Here is a 13331-nt window from a genome sequence, read left to right as displayed (position 1 = left end):
TCCCACAGTCATTTTCATTCTCTCTCCCTCTCTCTCTGCCTCAAAAATAAGCATTTTTTTTTTTAAAGAAAAGAAGGGTTAAAATGGTAAATTTCAGGGGCACCTGGGTGGCGCAGTCGGTTAAGCGTCCGACTTCAGCCAGGTCACGATCTCGCGGTCCGTGAGTTCGAGCCCCGCGTCAGGCTCTGGGCTGATGGCTCGGAGCCTGGAGCCTGTTTCCGATTCTGTGTCTCCCTCTCTCTCTGCCCCTCCCCCGTTCATGCTCTGTCTCTCTCTGTCCAAAAATAAATAAAAAACGTTGAAAAAAAAATTAAAAAAAAAAAATGGTAAATTTCATGTTACCATTTTACCATAACTGGAAACAAAGCAGGAATCTGTCCTTGTTCCCTCTTGCCGGCCTGACTGCAGCTACTGCACTCCTGAGCCCTCGGCTGCAGCCAGCCTGGCCTCCCCACCTCTGTCCTGCTGCGCCCTCCCCACTCCTCTCCTTCCTCCCAAACCCACCAGCCCCGCCCTGCAGACTCGGAGTGGGGCTTAGGCCTGGGGAGAACCAGGGCAGCGGTGGGGGCTCGTCAGGGACACAGGGGAGATAAGAGTGGCTCAGCCGCTCCCCAGGGCAGGAACCGTCCTCAGCAGTTTGGAAAGCTTTTCCCGTGGTGAGGAAGAGAAGAGAGAGTGGCCGGGGGCTGAGGTCAAGGTGTCCCGGAGACCACGTGTCTCCTCTTTCTCCATTTCGTCCCGGTTTCCCTGTCCCCCATTGGCAATACCAACTGACAGCAGTCGTGATAACAAGCACACAGCAGGAGAGGCCGGCCCAGCTCGCATCTGCCTCCACTTCCCTGGGCCTCGGTGGCCTGTGCCCATCAGGGACACGCGGGGCCGAGGCCTGAAGTGGCCAAGTCCCCAGGGTGCTCACAACCAGAGGCAGCGGGAGAGGCCGGAGTGGGTGGCCAGAGGAGGAGGAAGAGGAAAGATCGGTGGGTCTGACACGCTGGGGCAGGGCTGTGGCAGGAGGGGGCTGGGCAGAGAGGCCCGGCAGCTAGACGGAGGGGAAGCCAGGCCAGCACCACATGTTAGTTTCGGAAGAAGGGGGCCAATCTTCAGCTTCTCACTGTGACCCTGGACTTGGGCCCCAGGGGTGATCAGATGTTTCTCCCCTGAGCTAAACTCTGGGCTTCGTCCCAGGGGACTCCGTGAGCCTTCCCAGAAGACACGCCCCCTCCTCGAGAACCCCCCAGAGAGCGAGGGGAGGGACGTTTTCCAGTCCAGGAACCCCGCCCCTCTCAAGCCCCCATCAGCCAGCCCGGGCTGACCCCCATCCAGCCTCATCCTGAGCTCCTAATTTGGCTGCCCAGAGTTTGCTACCCCACTGGGCCACCCCGGAGAGAGCCATGGTCCTGGGAAGAGGAGGAGGAGGAAACCTTTGAGGCTTGGCCAGGAGCCTCAGCCTGAAATTGCACCATTCGAGTTTCCCCTTAGGGTTAAGGCAGCGTTTCCTTTATCTGTTCCAGGAACCCCTAGCACCCCAAAAAGTGCTCCAGAGGGCAAGAAACGTCAAGGGGGCAGATGCATTCCAGAAAGCTGTGCAAAACACATGAGCAAATGAAAACCTCTGGGAAGGCCTGCAAGGAACAACCCCATTTAGCTTTGCTTAATCCCTGGTTTGGCCGGGGTTCCACAGAGCATGCCCTGAACATCCAAGGCCCCAATTAAATGCCCACTGTGAGAGCCCAGAGGGGCCAGGGGGCAGTCAGGCTGCAGAGAGAGTGAGTCAGTTTGACTGGAGGGAGGGAGGGGACAAGGGGGACACAAGCCAGGCCTGAGGACCTTGCATGCCACCCTCAGAGACCAGAAATGTCCCCGAGGGCCTGGAAGGGGAAGTCAGCCCTCACTGCCACCACCCTGCTCCTTGCTCTCTGACCAAACCCCCGGTCCTCCACCGAAGACCTCAAACTCCCCCCCCCCAGAGTCATGTCTCCTGCTCCTTCCCCCTGGCCACGACGGGAGCCACTGTGCCCATCAACAGAGCCACAGTGGAGACGTCACGGGCATTGTCGGCCCACAGTGAGGTTACACTATAAAGACCAATGACGGGAGTTAGCCTTTAGTGGACACGACGCTCTGTGGACGGTGATGGACACGCCCATGCATCATTCCTGACACCAGGAGGGCAGACGGGTGGGGACTGGAATCACAGGTCACCACTTAGCAGTTGTACGGTCCTGGGACAGGGAGTTAAATTCTGCTGTCTTAGAGAGAGACGGTCTCTGCAAATATTAAAATTAAAATTAAAAAAAGGCGGGGGGGAATAAAAGGCTTTTGCGAGTCAGGTAACAGTGGTGGGCTAGGAAGGACCAGGCTCATCCCAGCAGATGCCAGCAGGGACAGAAGACAACCCAGGATCAGGCCAGCCGCTGTCACCCAACCAATTCTGCCCCCCACCCCAGGGGACACTGGGCAATGTCTGGAGACGGTTTTGATTGGCAGGATTGGGGGTGCTGCTGGCATCTGGCGGGTAGAGGCCAGAGACACTGCTAAGCATCCTATAATGCACAGGACAGCCCCCTACAACCAAGGCCTCTGCAGTTCACAGTGTGAGTAGTGCGAAGGGAGAGAGACCCCGGATCAGTCAGTCATCCCCCAAGCTGGAGTCGTCAGCCTCCTCCTCATCCTCATCATATTCACTCGCTTTCGAGTGCGCGCACAGGGTTTCAAGCCCTGTTCTAAGCGCTTTATACACATTGACCATTTCATTCTCGTAACAACCCCTTTATAAGGTGAGCACTATTACTGTCCCTGTGTTCGGAGAGGTCAAGTAATTGTCCTAAGGTCACACAGCTTGTAAATGGCAAAGCCAGGTTCTTTTTTTTTTTTTTTAATTTTTTTAATGTTTATTTATTTCTGAGACAGAGAGAGAGAGAGAGACAGAGCATGAGTGGGGGATGGGGCAGAGAGAGAGGGAGACACAGAATCCGAAGCAGGCTCCGGGCTCCGAGCTGTCAGCACAGAGCCCGACGTGGGGCTCAGACTCACGAACAGTGAGGTCATGACCTGAGCCGAAGTCGGCCGCTCAACCGACTGAGCCACCCAGGCGCCCCGGTAAAGCCAGGTTCTAACGCAGACTGCCTGCGTCCTGACCCTTCTCTCAGCTCACCTCCTGGGTGGGAATGGGGGACCCTGAATCCACTGAGATTATGGTTTCTCTCCCGCCCTCCCCCACCCATAGCTGAATGAGGGCTCGGAGTAAAGGTTAAGATGAGTTATTTAGATCAAATTCTGTTTCTCCAATGCCTGAGCGTGGGGGACTCAGCTCCATGCGCCTCCCTGAGCCGACGGGCTTGGGGGACGTTTTCTCCAGCCGTGGTGAGCTGAACACTGTCTGTTCTGGCTTCAGAGGTGAACCTGCTTGGCTACGGGGCCACTGGGGTCCGGGCAAACAAGAGCTGGCTGTTCCAGGAGCCAGTTCAGAAATCAGAGGGCAGAGGGGCAGAAGACACATGCGACCCCCACCGTCATCGTCCTCCTGTCGCTAATAGTAACTCGTCCACACTGACAGCACTTCCTGTGAGCCAGGTCATGTCCTAAACCCTTTACATCCTTAACGCACTTAATCGTCCCAAGAGTCCTCTGCAACTGATACAATCGCCCCCATTTTGCAGACAGGGACACACGTTCAGAGGGAAAGGCCACCCGCCCTGGGCCAGGCAGTAGGGGCTGTAACTCTGAGCACCTGCTCCTCAACCCAGAGAGTCTCCACCTCCAAACTGTTTGCATTTGGGGCCAGATCATGTCTGTGATGGACAAGGTCCCGGGCACTGTAGGGCACTTAGCACCCCCTTAGCCTCTACCCGCCATGTGCCGGTATCACCTCCCCCAGGCATGACAACCAAAAATGTCTCCAGACATTGCCAGATGTCCTCTGGGGGGGGGGGGGGGGTTGGGGGAGGCAGGGGGGACAAAGTGCCCCGGGCTGAAACCTCTGCCTTGACCCCACACTTTGGGATGGGGCAGGGGCTGATCGGCATGGAGAGGTCTGCTTGCTGCGGCCCCCAGAAGAATCTGGAGCCTGAAACCCACGCTAACAGTACGAATCAGTGTTATGGCAATGTGGTTCTGTGGCACCTACTGTGTGCCAAGTCAGGACTTGAACCCAGGCTTCAGAATCTACACTTCAGCACTGAGTGTGCCTGCCTGCCCGGTGGCCCCACCAGGGAGGCACAGGTGAGGCTGGAAGACAAGTCAAAAGGGAAAAGGAGGGGCGCCTGGGTGGCTCAGTCGGTTGAGCCTCCAACGTCGGCTCAGGTCATGATCTCGCGGTCCGTGGGTTAGAGCCCCGCGTCGGGCTCTGTGCTGACAGCTCAGAGCCTGGAACCTGCTTCAGATTCTGCGTCTCCCCCTCTCTGACCCTCCCCCGTTCATGCTCTGTCTCTCTCTGTCTCAAAAATAAACATTTAGAAAAAAAAATTTTTTTAAAGGAAAGGGAAAAGGAAGCCTTAGATTGAGGAGTCTTGCACCCGAACAGGTCAGCAAGGTTTTATGAGGCACCTACTGTGTGCTACATGTCCTGGCCAAGAAGAGAGCAACAGAATTGGTCTTGAGCGGTTCCCCTGCCCGCCGAGACTCCACCTGCAACACCTCTCCCAGCCTCTCGTCCAACAGCCGGGAGCTAAGCACCTATTGAGGGCCAGTATTTGCATTCACACTCAACAGATGCACGAAACGAGGCTCAGAGAGGCCAAGCAACTTGCCAGGGACACACAGCAGGAGGCGGGAGGCTCCCGGCTTCATCTCTCCAGTCCCCCGTTAACCTTCAGACCCTCCTGGGGATCATCGGCATTCTGTTCTTCAGATCCACAGTCCCGTTGACGCATCCCAGTATTCGCAGGGTCTAAGGGCCAGAGAACACGTTTGCTTTCTAGAAGACGTCTCTCTGCTCCCTAGGGCTCAGGATGCAACCCTGGTGGGGCCCAGCAGAAGCCCAGGGACCAGGCGTCCCTTGGGGTCTTGGTGTCCCCTGGATGCCACCCCTTGGCCCATCCTCTGGAGCAGAAGCCTCACCCCCTGGGACTTCCCCCACATCTGCTTCTCTCTCCAGCTGGACCCCACCCATCCTAGGTGCCCCCGTCCCACCTGGCTCTCCCCAGAGGCTTCCTGACTCCCAGTTGACACTCGGGCCCCCTCTGCCAGACCTGGGCCGCCCTGGAGAAGGCGGGGTGCCGTTCCATCTGGGCATGACTTCCCCTGGGGAATGGGAGATGATCCCCAATGCTAAGAGACAGCTTGTTCCAGAAGAAGAACCCAAGAAGCCAACTTGGGCTTTGCCGAAGCCACATCCCCAGCCTGAGAGCCCCCTGCTCACTCACCACCCCCATCACATACACACGGACAAAATGTTAGGAGGTCACAACCCACTGGGGTTTCTCACATGAGGGTGAGGGGGGATTTTATTGATCCTCTGCCAGGCACCCCCGAGACCTCTGAGGTGGCCATGGTGCCTGAAAGAGCAAAAGGCTGGAGGCCAGCCACTCACCTGGACGCGTCGGGGTGGGGCAGGACAAGAAAGGCGCCACATTTGAAGTCTATGTCACAAAGTGCCGGGCTGGAGGAAAGTCGCTGGCCGTGTGCTCTGGGAGGGGCAGAGGGGGACGGCTGAGGCTCGTCTGGCCCAGCAGCAAAAGGGAAACTGAGTCCAGCCCTCAGACCATCCCTCTGAGATCAAGAGTGATGTTCCCAACAGCAGGCCCCAAAGCTGGGGGGCAGGGGAGGGGGGGAATCGGAGACCCTTCTGTGCCCTGTGCTAGAATGGGGGCCAAGGGGTGGGGGTGGGAGGGAGGAATCCTCAGGGCCCTGGAGAGGGAGGGTGGGAGGCCCGCGTTGCATTTGCTGGGCGGGGGTTGGGTTTTTGTTTTACCTTTTCTCCCCAGTTTTATTGAAATATAATTGATGTACAACACCGTGTAAATTTAAGGCATACGATGTACGGATCCGGTGCACTTAAACGCGACAGTCCCGTTAGCACCCGCAGGCAGTTAGCATTTCTTTGAAGAATATAATACTGCGTTGTTAACTATAGTCACCACGCCGAACGTTAGATCCAAAGAACTGACTCTCTAACTGGATTTGGTGTCCTTTGACCAACATCTCCCCGTCGCCCCCACCCCACAACCCCTGGTAATCACTATTCTTTTTTTTTTTTTTTAAGTTCATTTATTTTGAGAGAGAGAGAGAGAGCGCACAGAGCCTGATGCGGGGCTCGAACCCCAGAATCAGGAGATCATGACCTGAGCCGAAATCAAGAGTCAGACGCTCAACCGACTAAGCCACCCGGGTGCCCCTGGTAACCACCATTCTTGTGTCTGCTTCTACGAGTTTGGTTTTTTTAGATTCCACACATAAGCGACCAGACACAGTGTCTTTCCCCGCTCTGCCCTGCCTCGCAGAGTTTGAGCAAATATTCACTCCAGACATGGGAGGAATCCCAGGGAAATACGGCATGGCCCTGAAACTCTCTTCCTCACCTCTCCCACTGCCTGACTCCTACTCATCCCTCCCATCTGCCATTAAACGTGGCTTCCCCCACCGCAGGGCGTCCTCCCTGACCCCCTAAGTGGGAGAGATGGGGGGGATGTCAATTTCACCTGACCTGGGGGAAGCGAGATTCATCTCAATATTTAAGGGGACACCAACTCCACAGCTGGGAAAACATCTAGCGGAGGGAAAGGGGTCCCTCCACCCTCAGCGCAACGATCCCAGGGCCACCCTGCCTTCCCTCTGAATGGCTTATCTTGGTTGTTCTTTTCCGGTTCGACCACCGGGAGCTGAGCAACCCTTGAGCAAGTTACTCAGCCTTTCTTTGCCTCAGTTTTCAAATTTGGGACATGGGGATGATGACAGTGCCTACCTCACTGGGCTGATGTGAACTTAAAACAGGCCTCAAAGCAAGCGCTCCAGCATCGTGTCACAGCCTCATTTCCGATGTCCCCAGTCCCCCCGCACAGCGTCCCGATTCCGGCAGGCCCTCCTGTGGCAGTGCTGAGTACTGCACCCTTCCCGGCGCACTACAGCGCTCTGCATTCTAAAGGTTCTAAGTCAGGAAAAAAAAAAAAAAAAAAAAAAAATTTTTTTTGAGTCAGTCCAAGCTGGTTTAAGTCAAAAGAGAATGTGCTTGGCCCTAGCAGCCTTTGCACTTGCTGTGTTTCCCTCCTAGGACGCCTTCAACCCCCTGAGCCTCCTTCTTAACATTCAAACCGCAAACGTCCGTGCCACCTGCACCGGGAGCCTTTGGCTGGCTCCCTGTTTATTCTGATCCTGAGCAGTGCCTGAGTGCCAGACCCTGTTCTAGGCACTGGGGACACTGCTGTGGGCCACACAGACGAAATGCTCTTCCCTCAGAGCTGACATTCTGGTCAAGGAGAGAGAACCAATGACAATGTGTATTCCACAATGTCAGGCAGTGACTCTGGAGTAAACTAAACCAGGGAAGGGAAGAGAAGGTGTGGATGTAATCTAGAAGTGGGGGGGTGGGGGTGGGGGAGGAGCTGGCCTCACTAGCGGTGGGGGGGGGGTGACATTTGAGCCGAAACTTCAAGAACAAGGTGGAGTGGCCACAGCACTATCAGGCAGAAGAGACAGAATGGTGACCTCAGTGAGGGTGCCATGTTGTTGTTCCTGACCGTGTGTCCCCAGTACCTGGACCACCACCTGGCACAACATGGTGCTCAATCAGTGCTCAAAAGTCTGTTTCCCAGGATTCCCTGCAAAAGCCGGGGCAGGCCCATCCCCCAATCAATCCTTGAGACCACGACATTGGGGGATGTGGGAGCGGCTTAGGGCCCAGTCACATGCCCTATCCAGACCCCACCCAGAGGGGAGAGGGAGAGACCCCAAGGGACATCTGGGGCTGCAGCTTGGTAGGGAGGAGGAACTGAGGCAAAAGAACCAGTTTCACCGAATCATTAGAAGAGGTTTATAGCTAGTAAGTGGCAGAGCCTGGGAGCTCCTGACTCAAAGCAGCCCTGAAATTCCCAGTGCTGTCTGGTGGCCACCCAGTCCAGACTGGGGACTGTGGCTCGGTGGCTGCAGCAGCCCGTGGGGCTGAAGGTGAGAGCTTTGCAGCATCACAGCAAAGTGAGGAGGGCCAGGCGGCCACGTCTCTGATGGACAAAGGGGGAAATGGAAGGCAGCTCAGGGTGGGCTCCAGGGGGGGTCCTCCGGTAGTGCAGGGGACTGAAGACCGAGACCCAAGCTGGTTTACTGGGACTGGTTCCTCGGCTGGGGGAGTGGGTAGCCAACCCAAGGGTGGCCTGTCCCTCTGGTCTGGCCAGCGGTGAGAATGGGGCAGAGGTGGAGCCAGCGGAGATCTCCAATGTCACAGGAGCTCCAGGAAGAGTCTGGTATTTATGGAGTACCTGCTGTATGCACGAGCCCTGACCTCACATCCCAAATTCAGGACAAAAGAAACAAATGTTGGCTGTTGAATGAATCCCTCTCCCAGCTGCCTGTAAGGTTGCCATTAGCCACCCGGTAGGGATCAGGAAACCAAGACTCGGAGAGGGCCAAGGGCAAGACGAGGCCAGGCCAGGGTCTGCCTAGTTCCCTGGGGTCAGGCCTGGAAAATGCCTTGGAACTGAGAGGTTGGGGGTCACTGCCCTGCCGCCCGCCCCCCCCCCCCACCGGCAGCACTAACCCCTGGCCAGGCACCCAAAGGCCTCTGGGGCAACCGGCCACGCCTTGGTGTGCATTTTCACTCGTGCCCTGACTGTGCAGGTCAGCCCCATTCATGTGCTGGTTCTCACCCAGGGGTGCCCTGCTCCCATCAAACTTTCACCCTCCCCTTCTCTGACCTCAGTTTTTTCTTCTGTGAAATGGAACCAGCCAGGCCCAGGGCAGGTCAAGCCCCCAGAGGGGAGCTCCGGGAGGGCAGGGGCGGGCTGACATTTATCCAGCCGCCCCGGGCACCGTGCCTGGCACACGGGTGGTGCCCAATAAATGCTTGTTTGAGCAGGACTAGCCCTCAATAAATAACAGCTGTTGTCGATGCTGGCGGTGCCGGCGACGGAGTGGGCTCTCCCCTCCCCCACCCCTCCACCCGGCTCCCCCCTCCCCTCGGCTCCCCATGCCTTCTCCGTACCCCCCACGCGACGGTGCCTCCTCCTCCATCCCCCACCTCCTCCCGCCTCTTTCCATTCAATCTGCCCTCCCCCCACCCCTTCTCCTCTCTCTCCTTTTCCCCTTACCCCTACCCAATTCTTCCTCCCTCCCCTCCCCCACCCCGCCTCTCTCCCCTCCCCCACCTGCCACCTTACTCTCCCCGCCCCCACCGCAGCCCCTCTCCCCGCCCGCCGTTTCCCACCCCGCCCCCCCCCCAGCCCCCAAGGCGGGGCCGGTCCGGGCGGGGCCGCCCGAGCTCCCGGGTCCCTGGCTCGGGTCCAGCCCGCGGCCCAGGCCGGGCGGCGGCGGCGGCGGGCGGGGTTCTGGCCTCGCGCGGTTTGGGGGTTTTTTATAACCCTGGCAGGCGGCTCAGGAAGTGCCTTCCCCGCGCCCCCTCCCCCGGCCACGCCGCCGCGCTCGCTCCCTCCCTTCCTGCGCAGGGCGGCGAGACGGCGGCGGAGACGGCGGACGGAGGCCCGGGCGGGCGGGCGGCCGCAGGTAAAGGCGCGGGCGGCGCGGCGGGGAGCGGGCTCCGCGGGCCCCGGCGGGCGCCCGGGGGGAGGGGGCCGGGGCGCGGCGGCGGGGGGGGGGGGGGGGCGGTGACCTTGCGCGTCCGCGTCGGGCGGGGACGGTTGCGGGCCCGGGCCGGTTGGACCGTCCAGCCTCGGGGCTTGTGTCGGCGTGCGGCGTCCCAAAGTGTGTGCGACCCCGAGGTCGTGCGGGCGCCTGTCTGGGTTTGTTTGCTGTGTGTGTGTGTGTGTGTGTGTGGGCATCCACGTATGTGTGAATGCGGTGAGTGTGCATGCGCGTGTCTGCATGAAAATGCCTCGGAGTGTCTGGGTGTGTTTGAGTCTGCGTGTGACCCATCGTAAGGGGTGTTGTGCGTGTGCATAGGTGCGTGTGTAAGCCGTTGTGTGCACGTAGTTTCGTGTCTGCTGTGGATGTAAACGTCCAGTGAGTGTGCGCGTGTCTCCGTGCCGTCTCCGGGTGTGTCTGAGTGTAACAAGTGTGTAAGTGCCCGGATGGGAGTGCACTTGGGGTGAATGTCGTTCTGTGGGACTCTGTGAGTTTGTCTCTTGTCTGGCGTGAGTGCGTGAACGAGTGTGTACGTGTAGGTGTGCGTAGGCCCGAGTGTGCGTTCGTCTCCGGGCTGTCTTGCGTGTGTGAATGAGCGTGTGCGTGAGTGTGCCCATGGGTCCCGGGAGCGTGTGGCTGCGTGTCTTGTGTGTTCGCCTCCGGATGCGGGTTCTGAGGGCGCCGCTGTGTGTGGGGACGGGAGTCCTTTGTGGGTCCGCGTGTCCGGTTGCTGGTCCCCGGCTGCGCAGGTGTGGCCACCCTCGAGTGTGCGCGTCGCTCGCCAGTGTGTGTGTTTGTGTCTGGGTGTGGGAGCGGCACCTCCCACTTCCCTTGCGTCGGTCACCGAGGCCACAGCCGTCTGTCTCCGAGCGCCTCCAGCCCCTCGGGCTCAGGGCCTTTAATTAGTGGCTGGGTGAGGGGCACCCGCCGGGGCGCCGGCCCCCTCCTCCCGCAGGCCGCGGGCGGGCCTTTGTCTGCTCTCCCGGCAGGGTCTGCCTCCCGCCCAGCCAGATGTGCAGCGCCCGGAGGAGGCCTCTGCCCGGGCGGCCTCGGCCTTGGCCCCCACGGAGTGGCCGGGTCTGCCCGGCGCGGCCCCCGGAGCTCTGGGTGCGGAGCGGCGGGTCCATCCCGCATCGCTGGGATGGGATGGGATGGAGCCTCCGCTGTCTCCCGGCCGCTTCCGCGCGGCCTTTCCTCCTCCGGCGCTGGCACCGGCCCGCGCTGGCCGCCTCCCTCCTGCCTTCTGGAAGGAGGGGCTGGGAGGAATGGCCAGGCCTGGGCACGCGCCCGTGTGCGTGCGCGCGCACACGGGTACACACACGGCCACACACGGGGTCACATGGGCACACACACCACCGCACACCAAGCCACATACGTACGTACAGTCCACTTACACGGTTACACACACACACACGCACACACACACACAGTCATGCACACATCACAGTGTAGATCCCCCGCTGCTGCCCCCAGCCAGGCACAGGCCCTGGAACGCCCTAACCTCTCCGGCACCGGCGTCATTCTCTCCCCCAGACCCACTGACCTGTTCCTGACACCCCCAGTGCCCCGGGCAGGTCACACCTCCCTACAGCACCCTGTGGTCTGGGCCACTGGCCCGGATGCTCTGCCCTGCCCTGCCCTGGCAGACGCCTGTGAGCCCTCCCCGTCAGACCCCGCCCCTCCACACCCCCCATCCTCACCCATGGGTCCTTCCACACTGTCCCCCATGCCCCAGCAGAGCCAGAAGCGTGAGGGAGGCTGTGAGGTCTTTGGGAGGAGGGGCCCAGCCCCAGAGGACAGCCGTGAGGACTTCAGGGATGGGCAGCAGGAGAGACTCAAAGGCACTGCAGCCAAGACCAGAGCCACAGAGCCGCTGCGGGAGAAGATTCCACAGCAGGCGTGGCGGTGCAGGAAAGGAGAGGGACAGGATTGGGGGAGGGGGCTTCCAGCCTCACTTGCAATCAAAACACTGCCACCTTGGCATGATGGGGGTGGGGGGTGGGGGGGGGGGGGGTTAAGACAGGAGGAGGTCAGGGCAACTCGACCCAGGAAGGGATTTAATCAGAGCTGGTTAGGGTCTCCAGGATGGACTAGGGGACAGAAAGCAAGAGGAGGTAGGGACAGGGGAGGAGGGAGCTTTGGTGGGGGACCAGGACCTGAAGGATGATCACATCCTCCCAGGGGAGGTTCACCAGGGTCAGGGAGAAGGGCAGAGTGTTCTGGGCCCCCCCTGAACTTCCCACCCAGCCCAGCGCCCCCCCCTCACTGCCCCCTCCCTGTCCAGGCACCGAAGAAGAGGCACTGAGGCCCAGAGAGGCTCACGCACAGGTGTCTGATACCACGCCATCAACCGAAGCCCCCAAAAGGTAAAAACAAACAAACGAACAAGGGGTAATCACCTGCCCAGCCGAAGGGAGCAGGAGGGTCCCAGAGTATCTTGGCGTGAACTCCCCATTGCTGGAGGGGTACAAGCAAAAGCGGGTAATGTCACCTTCTAAATCTGCATCTTGTTGATGAACCTGGCTCCCTCCCTCGCGTGCTGAACTGCCCTGTTTGGGGACCGACTCTCAGACTTGGCCAGGCTGCAAAGAAAACAAGACAGTGTGTGATTAAGGGGGAAACTGCAGAGAGGAGGAGGAGGAGGAGGGTGGAGGCGGGAGTGGGGAGGAGGGTTTGGCACAGGGTAGTGGCCCCTGGTGGTGTCTGTGTGCAGCAAGCTGGCCCGGGGCCGATGCCAGAGAAACTGAGACCTGCCGGGCAGGCCTAGAGCTTCCAGAAAGAAGAATCTGAAAGGCGAAGGAGCAGAACCAGGGGCCAGGCTGGAAATACAGGGTTAGAAGAGAGGTCACAGGAACAGAGGCCACCTGTAGCAGTACCCAGCCCTGCTGGTGGGGTGGAAAGTGCTACCCATGGCAGGGGATCTAATGGTAGGGCTGAGGTCGGACAGGATTAGTAGGGGGAGCCAAGCACTGGCCTCCGTTTTAATCTGGGCTGAAAATGCCCACTGACCTACACAGCCTTCAAGCGAGTCCCATGCCAGCCTCTCCTCACTGCCCTCCTGGACCCTCCCCTTCGGGCACTCTGCCCAGACACCCCAGCCGGGCTAGCCATTGTGGTCCTGGGTCCACACCCAGCTCCTCCCTGCCTCAGGGCCTTTGCCCCTGCTGTTCCTCCGTCTGGGGCGCCTTCTCCTGTCCCTTCACTGGATGAGTTTCTGCTCATCCTCCACACCCCTGCTTCTGAGCCTCCTCGTTCTTTCTCCTAGAGAACTTGTCACAATCTGAACTCTCCCCATTCGGTCACTCCCAGGAGACCGAGCCCCATGGTGGGCAAGGACAGCCTCCATGTCATACGTAGTCCTTACCCAGGGAAGGAATCCTCAGGATTATTGTGGAAATGAAGTGAAATGGTGCAAAAACGTTCAGGCCAATAGCTGGCACCTCATAGATGCTCACAAAGTCGAAATCCCTGTGAATCCTAATAGTACAGGGAGGAAGAGGAGGGTGGGGACAGGGGGACTTCTGAATGAGAAGATGCCTTGGGCATCCTTGGGGCTGGGAGTGAGGGGCCCTGGCACTGGCTACACTGGGCAGTGGGACCAGGCA

The 13331-nt window shown here is 59.4% G+C and overlaps 1 protein-coding gene across 11 annotated transcripts in view; it reads right to left on the bottom strand.

Annotated features, from left to right (window-relative positions):
• Positions 1-2943: 2943 nt before the first annotated feature.
• Positions 2944-13331, bottom strand: part of LOC131510726 (uncharacterized) — a 64688-nt gene continuing 54300 nt past the window's right edge. For 6 of the 11 annotated variants that reach the window (XR_009261150.1, XR_009261152.1, XR_009261151.1 and 3 more), the window contains 3 exons: positions 6902-7084; positions 5531-5626; positions 4472-4888 (listed from right to left, as the gene is read on the bottom strand). The gene's annotated coding sequence lies outside the window, so the exon portion shown is untranslated. Of the gene's footprint in view, positions 4889-5530; positions 5627-6901; positions 7085-9754; positions 11228-12125; positions 13300-13331 lie in introns of those variants that run through there. The other 5 variants (XR_009261158.1, XR_009261159.1, XR_009261160.1 and 2 more) reach the window with 4 other exon arrangements.

Source organism: Neofelis nebulosa, chromosome 4 (genome assembly GCF_028018385.1).
Source record: "Neofelis nebulosa isolate mNeoNeb1 chromosome 4, mNeoNeb1.pri, whole genome shotgun sequence".
Taxonomy (NCBI): Eukaryota; Metazoa; Chordata; class Mammalia; order Carnivora; family Felidae; genus Neofelis; species Neofelis nebulosa.
The sequence above is the reverse complement of the archived record's forward strand: the minus strand, read 5'-3'. Positions and strand labels throughout refer to the sequence as shown.